Here is a 13,688-nt window from a genome sequence, read left to right as displayed (position 1 = left end):
AGCAGAACTGGACTGGAATCAAGAGTATTAATTTATATTTACAGCATATATAACCATAATAATTCTATATACCTACTTATACACCTGCATATAACCCATATAACTATGTATGATAGCAGTGTACAGTGGGGGAAATAATTATTGAACACATCAACATTTTGTTCAGTAAATGTATTTCCAATGAGCGTATTCAAGCCAAATTTGCACCAGACTTTTGTATTTGAATAAAAAATTTACACATGGTCCAAAGATGTTTATTAAAACATAACAAACAAACATTATGCCACATCAATGTGGAACGCCCTACCCACAGCTGTAAAGGAATGTGAATCACTACCCACTTTCAAAACCACTCTCAAGGAGAACCTACGGGAGGCGGCAATTCGAAACTGGCCTCTGTAAATCTCCTAATAGTCCAGTTCATTATATGAAAAAACCTAGGACAAATTGCAACAGTAGCAAACTCAACTGATTTTGTATCCTCATTATGTCCTTAGTGAGGGAAAAAAACTCCCAAGGCATCCCATCATGGGAAAGTTTTGAAAACGACCTATTATAACAGTGGTGAAAATTTTACTTTTAGATATCACTATAAAAACTCACAAGCTGATTACACACACAAAGACAAGAAAAAAAGTCAATCACAACTTCATTGAATTATTCTGTTTACTCATGCAAATCACACATTATCTTATTTGATATGCACCAATTAGCATACACGCCAGAACTAATCAAAACATTTGATAAAGACATTTTTTTCTTCTTGGAATATTAGTATAGGCTCTGTGGAGCTCAGTCCACGAGGATGGGGCTCAAGGGTTTATGTCCGTGGGGATAGGTCCATGGAGATGGGGGTTTTTATAATAGGCGGAAACTACATATTTGTACAGCATGCAAAACACTACATGATTCTTGCACAAAACTACATGGGCTTAACATAAATTTGGTATGTCTGTATAGGGGAGGCTTGTAGGTACCCATGTAACCCATTTCCATTAACATATATTGAGGTAGAAGGCCAAGGGACCATTTGAAAAATGGTGATGGCCATATTTCCCTCCCCAAAAAATCGTCTTAACTTTGAATAATTAGGTATGTAGCCCCCTTTACAATGAGGTAACATGACATGGTTGGTCTCATTGGAAACCCGAGGTTGTCTAGAATCAAATGGTATCTTTACTTTTGAGCTACCTCAAAATTTGAACACGTCACAATCTCTGAAAGACAGTGTCGTCAGTGATCCTGCCAGCAATCAAGTACATTGAAAAAAAACACATTTCCCATGATGGGATTCCTTGGGACTTTTTTTTCTCTCACTAAAGACATATTGAGGATACAAAATCAGTTGAGTTTGCTAATGTTGCAATTTGTCCTAGGTTTAGCCTAATTCTGGCCTATAATGACTGGACTATAACCCAACCCCCTCCAATGAACAGTTTCTTCCCCCTCAAATGTATATTGTATGACCTCCACTGGCTTCCAATCAAATACAGGATACATTTTAAAATACTACTCATCACATTTAAAGCCCTCAACAACCTTGCCCCTCCCTACCTGTCCGACCTCCTCCACCGTCACACGCCCACCCGTCGCCTTAGGTCTGCAGATGCCAACCTCCTAACACCTCCCACGACCAGGCTCCGGACTTGGGGCGACAGGGCCTTTGCTGCTGCTGCCCCCTCCCTCTGGAATGCCCTCCCCAGCCATATCCGTGATGCAAACACCCTGACATCTTTTAAATCAGCCCTCAAAACTCACCTTTTCAATCTTGCTTTTGACCTCTAATTCTGTCGGTGTTATTTTATTTTTGTCATGTATTATTTTTGTTCTGTTTTTTTGTTTTGCCATAGTTTTATCTCTCCTGCCCATGTAAAGCATCTTTGAGCACCTGGAAAAGCGCTATATAAAATAGATGTATTATTATTATTATTATTATATACTCTCCAATGTATATAATGTCATGTGGGGGGCATGTATCGCAGTTCTATGGCCCTCTTCTCCAATTCTGCTTCAACCATTTTTAGTTCCACCATCTTTTCTCTGGCGCTTCCTGAGGGTGTTGGATTTTGTGATGAGCTGGGCCAGGACCAGGACCCAGCCTTCCCGTAGGCGAGGAAGCTGTTATCTCTTGCTTCAACAGACAGAAAGTCCCCAAACTGTTGAGTAATCACATCACCTGAGACAAACAACAGAAATACATAATTTAGGTGCATCAGTCAGATACTTTTCATATCAAGAAGCACATTTTCATATCAAGAAACACATTTTATGATAATAAAATGTGCTGAAAACCCCCAGCCCTGCACAATGGTGCGGCCCCTGTTGAGGTCCCTGCTGCGATTGAAGATTTATATGACTCATTTAATTTATTAGGACAATGTTGTCTTACTAACTTGGCCAGTGAGTCATCTAGTCTTTATATATGTCTATGGAGGAGACAGTGGCAACATTGTGCTCAGTACTCAGTGAATATGCTCATCGCCCCACAGTGCAGCTCAGGCTGTGTGCTGATTTCCCCGGAACATGTCTATGGGCTGGTGGGACAGCAGGCAGAACCAGGACTCGGTCAGAACCAACAGGTCCTCCGTCTGCTGCTCTGGCTTAAACACAGTACGACACAGTTTACTACAGACTACAGGCACTTAAGCATTCTTACTCTCACAACAATAATAAATATATTAAATATTAAATTGAATACTTTAAGAAAAAACACATAGCGACACTGAACTGGCAGCGCCCATGGCAAAAACGGGGAAATTACATTTGAGTTTTCAGACAAATAAGCAGGATTTCACATTTGATTATAGGACCATGTCTTACCCAAGGTACACAACAAACAAACTAGGCTCATATTGTTTAACGCTTCATCTCCCCTTTAAGGCCAAAACATGTAAAAAAAATAATAATAATAAAAAAAAATTATATCGGCCCAATCTTGATATCGGACCGATACCGATGTGTAAAAAAACTGCCATATCGGCCGATATTATATCAGTGGCCGATATATCGTGCATCACTACATGTGCCCAAAACACTGAGCTCAGGCCTTCTCGTGTCGCTGCGCCCCAAGCCACCACGACACGCACACACACCTGTAGAGACATCAGTTGTGAGATGGACAGGTTCGAAACTCAATTCTAAGAAATAAATCAACAGTTCTGGCTTTCCAGATTAATTTATAGATGAGGGAAAGTCAGTAAGTAAGAAAAATGAGGTGGCAGAAAGATTCAACAGATTCTTTGTTAATGTAAACTGGCAGAGGAGATAACCCCGCCACAAGGGGGAGGTGTTTCTAATTATTTTATATAACGAAACACAAGTACCATCTTCTTGAGAAAAACGGATAAAAATGAAATTATGGATACTGTGAACAAACTCAACTGGAAACCTCATATCAAATATGTCAGGACTAAATTGGGACGGAGTGTTGGTGTTTTATGCAAGATAAGGCACATTCTAAACCAAAAAACACTGTATACACTGTACTGTACACTCTTCCTATGGTATACGACTATATGAGCTACTGTGCGGAGGTGTGGGGTAATACCTACAAAAGCACTCTACAGCCAATATGCACCATGCAAAAAAAAGCAATAAGAATAATCAACAATGTAGGATATTATGAACACACCAATAACTTATTTATAAAGCTACAAGCATTGAAATGTATGGATCTAGTGTATTTCAAAACTGCCCTCATTGTATACAAAGCCAGATACAAACTAATCCCAGGCAACATTCAAAAATGGTTCAGAGACAGGGAAGGAGAATATAACTTAAGAGGGAGAGGGAATCTTAAACAACAAATGGTACACACTACGCTGAAAAGCATGTGCATATCGGTGTGTGGAGTGAAGTTGTGGAATAATTTACCTGAAAACATCAAACTGAGTAAACATGTAGCACAATTTAAAAAGCAGCTAAAAAAAACACACATTAGAGAAATACAGAAATGAGTAATGAGGATAAACAAAGTTATGTTATATTGTGTTATGTAGTGCTGTACTATATTCACTGCTGTCAAGTGAATCAATTTTATTTGATTTTTTTCTTTTAAATACCGGTAAGTAAAAGTATATTCTATATTGTAATATACTAAATTATGTTATATCTAGTCAAATTAATGGAAGAACAAACATAAATGTAAGGGGGTAGGGATCAATAAGCTTAGCTTCCCTGTACTCCTTTTTTGGACATGTCTGCTAACCAAACACATTGCTCTTGACCTTTTGTTTATAATTCCATGTAATAAAAACGGAGCTCAACGCATGCATTTTGTAGATCATTGGCTAAATGATTATCCAGTTTGATTATCGTCTACTACGAGCCACCGTACCTGTAGTACTACTGCTTACAAACTGCCTCGCTACTGTGAACCTGCTCTTGTCGTCACGTCACAACTAGATGTTAAATAAACTAGTCTAGATGGAAATAGGGGTCCACGCGCACCCCCCGGAACTTTTTATGCCACCTGATTTTTCTTAATCCTTAAAGTGTCTACTTTCAGAATCTGCCAGGTGCCAAGCTGAAATAATGTCCGAAAGGCTCCATTTTTAACCCTTTATTGCACCTAACACAAAACCGAAACATTAAAATGTGATGTAGCAAGAGGCATAACCTTTGAAGTAAACAACATAGAGACAAATGAATACATTTGTCCATACAATTCTGACCGTAGGAATTCAATGGGATGGTTATTTTTGACATGACAACATTTTGACTATTTCTGGACAAAAAATACAAAAAATACACAAAAAATGTGTCGACCAATTACCTTTTTTCAAACGCATAGAGTGAATATTTGGTGACAATAATTTTTTTTTTCAATCCTCCAAGTGTTTATTTTGAGATTATATTGGGTACCAAGCTGAAATAATGTCTCAAAGGCTAGTTTGAACCCTTTATAGCACCTAACCCAATTTTTTTTAAATGAAAATATAATGTAGAAGAGGCATAACTTTTGAGGTAGACGACTTACAGAGCGAAAATACATTTTCCCACACAATTTTGATCCTAGGAATTCAAGGGGATGGTTATTGTTGACATTTGACAACATTTTGACTGTATTTCTGGACAAAAACAGCAAGAAATGACCAAACGTGTGTATGACCAACTACCTTTTCATTTTTTAAAGCACATAGTGAATATTCTAGAGTTGAACCTTATATACAGCTCAAGCATTACTGTAGATGAAGCAGTTAAATGTGCGTACAAACTTGGAACATCTGATTAACTACAAGAAGCAGCACTCACCCTCAATTCTCACATTAAAAAGGCATTCAAAGAGTCAAAGGAGCTACCATGGCCCCCAACTGCACACAAGCTGGATGCTGTGAAAATGGATGAACTGCTCCCAGAGCATCTTGTACCATTTCTGAGCTCAGTGGTGACTGGGACACTTGATGAAGAAAAGTATGAGAAGACGCAGAGGCTGGTCTATTCGATTACACAAGATGTGTGTCGAGTAGGGCTGCACGATTAATCGATTTTTTATCGAAATCGCAATTTGTAATGATGCAATTATCAAATCGCCTGCAATAAAAAAAAAAAAAAAAAAAAATGTAACCAGGAAGTCCCATTGAGAGACAAGATCTCCTTTGCAAGGGAGACCTGGCCAAGATGACAGAAATAACATTTGCAATACATCACACAGCAATAAAAATGTGCGATACATCACACAAGAACATAATAAATGTGCATGTATACAATATACAATACATCACATGTAAACACAAAAACAAAGCAGAATAGTCTACATGATAGTAAAAGTGTATAATACAGGGTAATACAGTAATTTTGCAGTTGGGACCCGACTACAGAAAGCAGCAACATTCTTCTTGTAGGAAGTTATGTAATACAGATTTAAATTCACCAAGAGAGACTGGGGTGTAAGTGGATAATGGTCCTGTAGCCCATTCCATGCCCAAGGTGCGAAGCTTGAGAAAGCTGTTCCTAGCTAACCCTGCTCAAGTCAGAGAAAACATGAGCCGAGTAAGGAAAGGGTGGGGGGGGGGGGGCATCTCTCTCTACTGGTTCAATTAATGTAGAAAAACGTTGCACTATAAAAACGAACTGGATAGTTGATAATAAACATTTAACTTCATTAGCTGAAGTATTCTAAAATAATTTAAGCAATTCTCCTTTTCTGTGTGTGCACGTGTCTCATATCTCATTTGATAGTATTTACTGAGGATTGCCAGATAATGTTGATATTTAAACACAAAAAAAATTATAATACAAAATATACATGATCATGCAACATAAAAAAAATTGTTGTAGGAACAGTTTGGGAGAGGGAGGTAATGGGTTTTAGATTGTGTGTTGTGAAGTTTACTTCAGAGAGGGAGAGTAAAGTACAGGGGAAAAAAGGTACCGTTGGGTACCGTACCGGTATCGATTCCCAGGTAAAAAGAAAAATGTTCAGACTCTGTGTCCCGAACAGACCCACCGCGTAGGCCAGATGCAAGCCGCATTTTACAATAAACCTCTGTGGGGCTGCTTAAAAAAAATTATAATCGCAATCGCAATATCTGTCAGAAAAATCGCAATTAGATTATTTCCCAAAATCGTGCAGCCCTAGTGTCGAGCAGCAACTAACAGCAAGTGAAGTGAAACTCCAAAAGCACATCCTCCTGTGTGCCACACTTCGGCACCTCTATCGAAGCAAACAGGTGAGTGATCAACTAACTTATTGCTTATGAGGTCCTACATTGTCATTGCTCAACTATGCTTCATACAGGTATTTGATATTGATACAAAAAAACATTTGTTTATCTTTACAGCTCACAACCATCCTTTCACAACTAGGACACTCGGAGACATACGACTTCAGTATGGAACTTGAGACAGCCATGGCCAATGCTTTTGATGAGATGTCCACCAACATGACCCCTGAAATCACCTCTGGCGAGGGAAACACTGTTTTTCACAGCGAGTGGGACAACCTGAACAGAATCACCACCAACGTTCATGGTTCAAATGTGGTAAACAGCGCCGGGGGAATCATGATTCAAGAAGTGAAGGAGAGCCATGTGAGCACCAAGAAAAGGACCCTTCCTCTCTATGACAGGTCATCCAAGATGAGAAGCCTTAAGATCACGCCTCCCGAGACGCTGCCAGAGCTGGCATTCAAAAGAGTTGGCCCCAAATTCCCCAAGAATGCCAACTTTACCCCTGCTGCTGAGGAATTACTGGGCCCCGACTACTGTAGCACACTGCTGGGATTCTACGACTTTACTGGGGAGGACTGTACCAGCGCTTTTAAAGGCAAATGCAAGGTGAATCCCCTGAAGAAGCTGGAAAAGACTCGTAAACTCCACAAAGCTTTCAGGCAGCTTGGTGCAGACTGGATGGTCACTGATGAGCTTCAAGAGGAGATGGAGAGCTTCACATGCATTATGTATGGCCAAGCACGGATGACATCAGTTGACACAGTACGGGTGAAAATTATGAGAAAGATGGTCGGCGCTGACAAAGTCCTGGACTCCAAGTCAAAAGTAGACCTGGAACGCCTGCCAAGGTCTGTCTCATTCCACATGTCCAGCGAGCCTTCTATAAGAGAGCAGACAAGGCAATAATCAAGAGCCCAAAACCACATGATCCAGGCATGGGCTGGGAGAAGACAGGAGAAGAGGAGGTGTTGGAACCGGTCTGGGCAATTGGACCCATCCTCCCTCCTTCTCTTGTTGAGGTACTGGCTCAGAGAGCAGAGTCAGAAGAGCATGCAGCCCTTGACAAGGTGACCGATTACGCCAACAATAACTTTGTCTGTGGGTAAAGTGGATGGAGAGTACGAGCATGAGGATGAAGAGCTGGAGATGGAAGAAATTGAATTAGAAGATCTCTTCAGTGACGATGAGGATGAGTAGTTTAGGTCAGCAAGTTGGTAGTGACATGAAAAGGTAAATGTATTGGTTGTCTACTTCAAAAGTTATGACTCTTCTACATTATATTTTCATTTTTAGATTTTTGGGTTAGGTGCTATAAAGGGTTAAAACTAGCCTTTGGGACATTATTTGAGCTTGGCACCCAATATAATTTCCAAATAAACAGTTGGAGGATTGAAAAAAAAACTGATTGTCAACAAATATTCACTATGCGTTTGAAAAATAAAAATTTAGTTGGTTAGACACGCATTTCTTGCATTTGTTTGCTGTTTTTGTCCAGAAATACAGTCAAAATGTTGTAAAATGTCAGAAAAATAACCATTCCATTGAATTCCTAGGGTCAGAATTGTATGGGAAAATGCATTCATTTGTCTCTGTATGTTGTTTACTTCAAAGATTATGCCTCTTGAGTCTTGCTACATCAAATTTTAATGTTTCGGTTTTGTGTTAGGTGCAATAAAGGGTTAAAATTGAGCCTTTCGGACATTATTTCAGCTTGGCACCTGGCAGACTCTGAAAGTAGACACTTTAAGGATTAAGAAAAATCAGGTGGCATAAACATTTCCAGGGGGTGCGCGTGGACCCCTATTTCCATCTAGACTAAACCCACGGTTTGATAAACCCAAGTGTGTTCATTGACCCACACGCAAATGAGGTACATATTAACAGTTTACACATTTGATGGTAGAAATCAGTTTGTTACCCTCATACCAAGATGGCGGCGGTCTCGTGACGTCAGAGTGTCTTCGATTTCAAATAAACTTGAGTAAAAGATAAAAGCATAGCAGATAGACAGTGAGATTTGAGATAGATAGATAGGAGGACACAATGTATTAATGTAACAGCTAATACAATTTAAACTTTGCAAACTCCCATACATGTAACGTTATGATAGATCAGCTGTAGCTGTAGCAGAAAACACGAGACTGAGTCGAGTCACCGAGTAAATCGAAATGTTGAAACAGTGCCAAGCCAACACGAACTCAAAAACACTTTAACCTATTGGTAAACAAACGTATTGTTGAAAATATACACTATGACTGCTGTTGTGACATGTTTAAGATCGTATTGACTAGTTTACACACTCACCTTCAAAGTTTCAAACCGCGGCGCTAACGTTAACTTGTTGATCTTAGCTCTGTAAATCGGGATCTTCTTCTCTGCTCCTATTTCCTAAATGTTGTAACAACGCCACCACAAACTCGCAACAGCGCCACTTGTGGCCAAAAATATGACGATAGACAGACAATTGTTAAGCTGCGTACAGTTGAGCGGTGATAGAATGTGATTGGACAAATGGGATTTAGGGGAGGGGGAGGTGACGCAATTCATTAGTCTTTGGGGGAGGGGTGCTTTTAGAAGTGTCTGTCTTTTAGAATTCACAGTTCAAGTGACTACAAACTTTGATTGATTGATTGAACATTTTATTAACAGATTGCAGAATGGGTACAGTACAGTACAGCTCAATACACAATTGTTAAGGGGATGCAGACCAGAGAAAGACTTAATTTCGTCTTGTTTACATCAGGGTCCCCCATTTTCAATTCATCATAACACACATATATGGCTCAGCTTCTTCCCCCAGGCCATCAGAGACTTGAACACTGAACTCTCCACACACAAGCACACATAAGCACACACACACTGTACATGCTCACACACTAGCAGCCACTTTAACATGAGCACACACACACTCATGCTGCACACGGTCACACTTATGGTCACTTTACAAAAGGAAAGGTCACTTTAAGAATAGTATAGTATAATTTGAGATTGTATAATATAGCATTGTATAGCAGTGTACATTGGGGGGGGGCACTGTACACTGTACAGTGGAATACTGACAAAGCCATACTTGGTCATTTACTGTACAACTGGGGCCAGTTTCGAATTGCAGTCTCCCGTAGGTGTTCTTTGAGTGTTTAGACTGACTGTGTGCGTGTGTGTGTGTGTGTGTGTGTGTGTGTGTGTGTGTGTGTGTGTGTGTGTGTGTGTGTGTGTGTGTGTGTGTGTGTGTGTGTGTGTGTGTGTGTGTGTGAATAAAAAAAAACTTTACAGACAACATTGAGACAAAGCTTCCTGACACATCTCCATCCAAACTCTTGGAAGAACTCATTGAAATCTCATCTGATACCACCTGGAGAGCTAGTTTCAGAGTGTGGTGCTGAGTACCAAGTATCTTATGATGCAGCAGTTAAGGTGTTGATACCATTCAGCACCACATATCTGTGTGAAGCTGGCTTTTCATCCATGACAGCTCTGAAAACAAAATATAGGGCCAAGTTGAGCCTTGAGGATGACATGCGTGTTGCCGTGTCAAAGATCTCCCCACGTATTGACCGTATTATTAGCCAGCAGCAGCAGACTTCGCATTGAGCTAGAAATGTCCACTGAGTGAACTAGTGCTTATTTTCTGTATTTATTTATATTTTTTGAGAAATGGTAACTTGGTGATCCTTTTCTGTATTTAAAAAGAATACATGATTTTCTGTTTTTGAGAAATGGTCAAACTTATCCAAATATGCTATTTTTATGGAGAACAGTGCAGCTGCAACAGATAGCACTTTAGTGATCCTTTTCTGTATTTAAAAAAAAATACATGATTTTCAGTTTGAGAAATGGTCACACTTATCCAAATATGCTATTTTTATGGAAAAGTGTGCAGCTGCAACAGATAGCACTTTAGTGATAATTTTCATTATCACTTTTCTCTCCAGAAAAGAGAGTATATGCATTTGACGTAAAAACTGTACATTGGAGGAGGTTGGGTGGGTGGGTGAGGTTGGGTAGGAGGGGTTGGGGGGGGGGGGGGCACTGTACAACTGTACAAGCAAAACTGCACATTGGAATATTGACAACCATACTAGGTAATTTACTGTACATTGGGGGGGGGGGGACAGTGTACAAACAAGCAAAACTGTACATTGGAATATTGACAAAACCATAATAGGTAATTTACTGTACATTGGAGGGGGTTGGGTTAGGACATTTGTAGGGGCCAGTTTCGAATTGCAGTCTCCCGTAGGTGTTCTTTGAGAGTGTTTTTGAAAGTGGGTAGTGATTCACATTCCTTTACAGCTTTGGGTAGGGCGTTCCACATTGATGTGGCATAATTGCGAAACGTGTTTAGTCCCTTGTTTGAGCCGAATCTGGGTTTTACATGATTTGTGGAGCTCCCTCTGGTGTTGTGATCGTGGTATTCACTGACCTTTGGGAAGTATTTTGACATGTACAGAGATACATGAGAGATATTTAGAGAAAGTAGATAGATTTTGGGGGGGAATTGTTAATTCTACTTAAACTTAATGCAACATCTATAATAGTAAATATCATTCATACAGAAAACATGCAACATCTATACAGTAATATAGTAAATGTATCACTCATACAGAAAACATGCAACATCTATTTCTTCAATGAGCCTGTTGGTTGACAGAAATGACCAGGTTTGTAAACAAACATGATATTTATTAACATAAAGGAAGCACAACATGCCACACTTCAGTGGGTGCAACGTTATTCCTATTTTATGCTAAAGGCTTAATGTGTCACAGCAGCACAAACATTCCACACATTTAACATTCACAAACACAATATTGAAACATAAACACCGCATAGACCACCGTAACACTTCCGGGATTCTGAAATCAGGGAGGAGATTGCGGGGGTCAAATGAATGAATGTGGACGAGAGCCATGATGTAAGTGGTTGCCGATACGGCTGTGGGGGTGCTAGAGACATGATCGAATAGACGTTTATGCGCCTCGCTCTCCTGAACACGGCGTGACCCATAACTAATCGATCAGAACTAAATCGGCAGAGAAAAAGCCCATTTTAAAGCACCTATTCCGCATGGACATGCGCAGAGTGCCCATGGAGTCTGGACGACGCGAGATGACGCTCGAATGAATGTGGACTGTTCCATCAGAGGGGGGAGCTTCGATGGTCATGTAAGTGGCTACAGACCGCTGCACTTAAATATAAACATTAGTCTACCTGGAGACTCAATGAGGTAATTGTAGATGTCGCCATAAGACGCGTCTGGCCATTTAGTGGGATAATTTTTTCATTATCCTGTTCGGCTGAAAGGACATTGGCCACCGAAGCTCCCCCCTCTGATAGAACAGTCCACATTCATTCGAGCGTCATCTCGCGTCGTCCAGACTCCATGGGCACCCGCAATGTGGAACGCCCTACCCAAAGCTGTAAAGGAATGTAAATCACTACCCACCTTCAAAAACACTCTCAAAGAACACCTACGGGAGACTGCAATTCAAAACTGGCCCCTACAAATGTCCTAACCCAGTTGTACAATAAAGACCAAGCATGGCTATTCCAATGTACAGCCCCACCCAACCCCACCCCACCTACCCAGCCTCCTCCAATGTACAGTTTCCATGTCAAATGTATGTCAGTATTCCAATGTACAGTGTATCCCCTCCCCCCTACCCAACCCCCCCCCCCCCACCTCCAATGTACAGCCCCACCCCACCTACCCAACCTCCCCCAATGCACAGTTTCTATGTCAAATGTATATACTCTTCTTCTGGATTTTTTTAGTATCACAAACAGTACTGTATTTGAAAATCTGGTATGTCATAAATGTATAGATGTAGCAGTACTGTCTATCTGTATGTCATGTGTGTCATATGATGAATTGAAAATGGGGGACCCTGATGGAAACAAGACGAAAGTCTTTCTCAGGTCTGCATCCTCTTAACAATTGTATGTATTGAGCTGTACTGTACTGTACCCATTCTGCAATCTGTTAATAAACTTTTCAATCAATCAATCAATACCACGCCCCTAGACGTCCGCCCCCAGACGTTGCTACTCATCCCAGCTAGTTCATTCGCAGGTTGCGAATGAACTAGCTGGGTACCCAACTAGTTCATTCGCAGGTTGCGAATGAACTAGCTGGGTACCCAACTAGCTCATTCGCAAAATGATCCTTGCGAATGAACTAGCTGGGTACCCAGCTAGCTAGGTCATCTTTGCGAATGAACTCGTTGGGTACCCAGCTAGTTCATTCGCAAAATGATCCTTGCGAATGAACTAGCTGGGTACCCAGCTAGCTAGGTCATCTTTGCGAATGAACTAGTTGGGTACCCAGCTAGTTCATTCGCAAAATGATCCTTGCGAATGAACTAGCTGGGTACCCAGCTAGCTAGGTCATCTTTGCGAATGAACTAGTTGGGTACCCAGCTAGTTCATTCGCAAAATGGTCCTTGCGAATGAGCTAGCTGGGTACCCAGCTAGCTAATGTGTCAGCTAGCTGGGTACCCAGCTAGCTCATTCGCAAGGACCATTTTGCGAATGAGCTAGCTACTAGCTGAGGCAAAATTTGGTGTAAAGCCTATGGGACAAAGCCGGCTAGTTAACTAGCTAAGACACGTGCTACCTAGCTAGCTGGGTACCCAGCTAGCTGACACATTTGCAACCTAGGTAGTGAGCTAGCTCATTCGCAAATGTGTCTTTGCGAATGAGCTAGCTAGGTACCCAGCTAGCTAGGTCATCTTTGCGAATGAGCTAGTTGGGTACCCAACTAGCTCATTCGCAAAATTATCCTTGCGAATGAACTAGCTGGGTACCCAGCTAGCTAGGTCATCTTTGCGAATGAACTAGTTGGGTACCCAGCTAGTTCATTCGCAAAATGATCCTTGCGAATGAACTAGCTAGGTACCCAGCTAGTTCATTCGCAAAGACACATTAGCTAGCTAGGTCATCTTTGCGAATGAGCTAGTTGGGTACCCAGCTAGTTCATTCGCAACCTGCGAATGAACTAGTTGGGTACCCAGCTAG

General features: G+C 40.9%; 1 long non-coding RNA gene across 1 annotated transcript; it reads right to left on the bottom strand.

Moving 5' to 3' along the window:
* Window positions 1–1,971: 1,971 nt before the first annotated feature.
* LOC311234409 lies at window positions 1,972–9,059 on the bottom strand. Its single transcript, XR_014620099.1, has 3 exons — window positions 8,976–9,059; window positions 8,590–8,647; window positions 1,972–2,176 (listed from the first exon to the last, which is right to left on the bottom strand). It is a non-coding gene; the product is annotated as an uncharacterized lncRNA (long non-coding RNA).
* Between the last annotated feature and the right edge of the window lie 4,629 nt (window positions 9,060–13,688).

The sequence above is a fragment of the Notolepis coatsorum genome (genome assembly GCF_963971535.1).
Source record: "Notolepis coatsorum genome assembly, chromosome: 9".
NCBI classification, from domain to species: domain Eukaryota; kingdom Metazoa; phylum Chordata; class Actinopteri; order Aulopiformes; family Paralepididae; genus Notolepis; species Notolepis coatsorum.
Note: the sequence above shows the minus strand (reverse complement) of the source record. Positions and strands in the feature narration are given on the sequence as shown.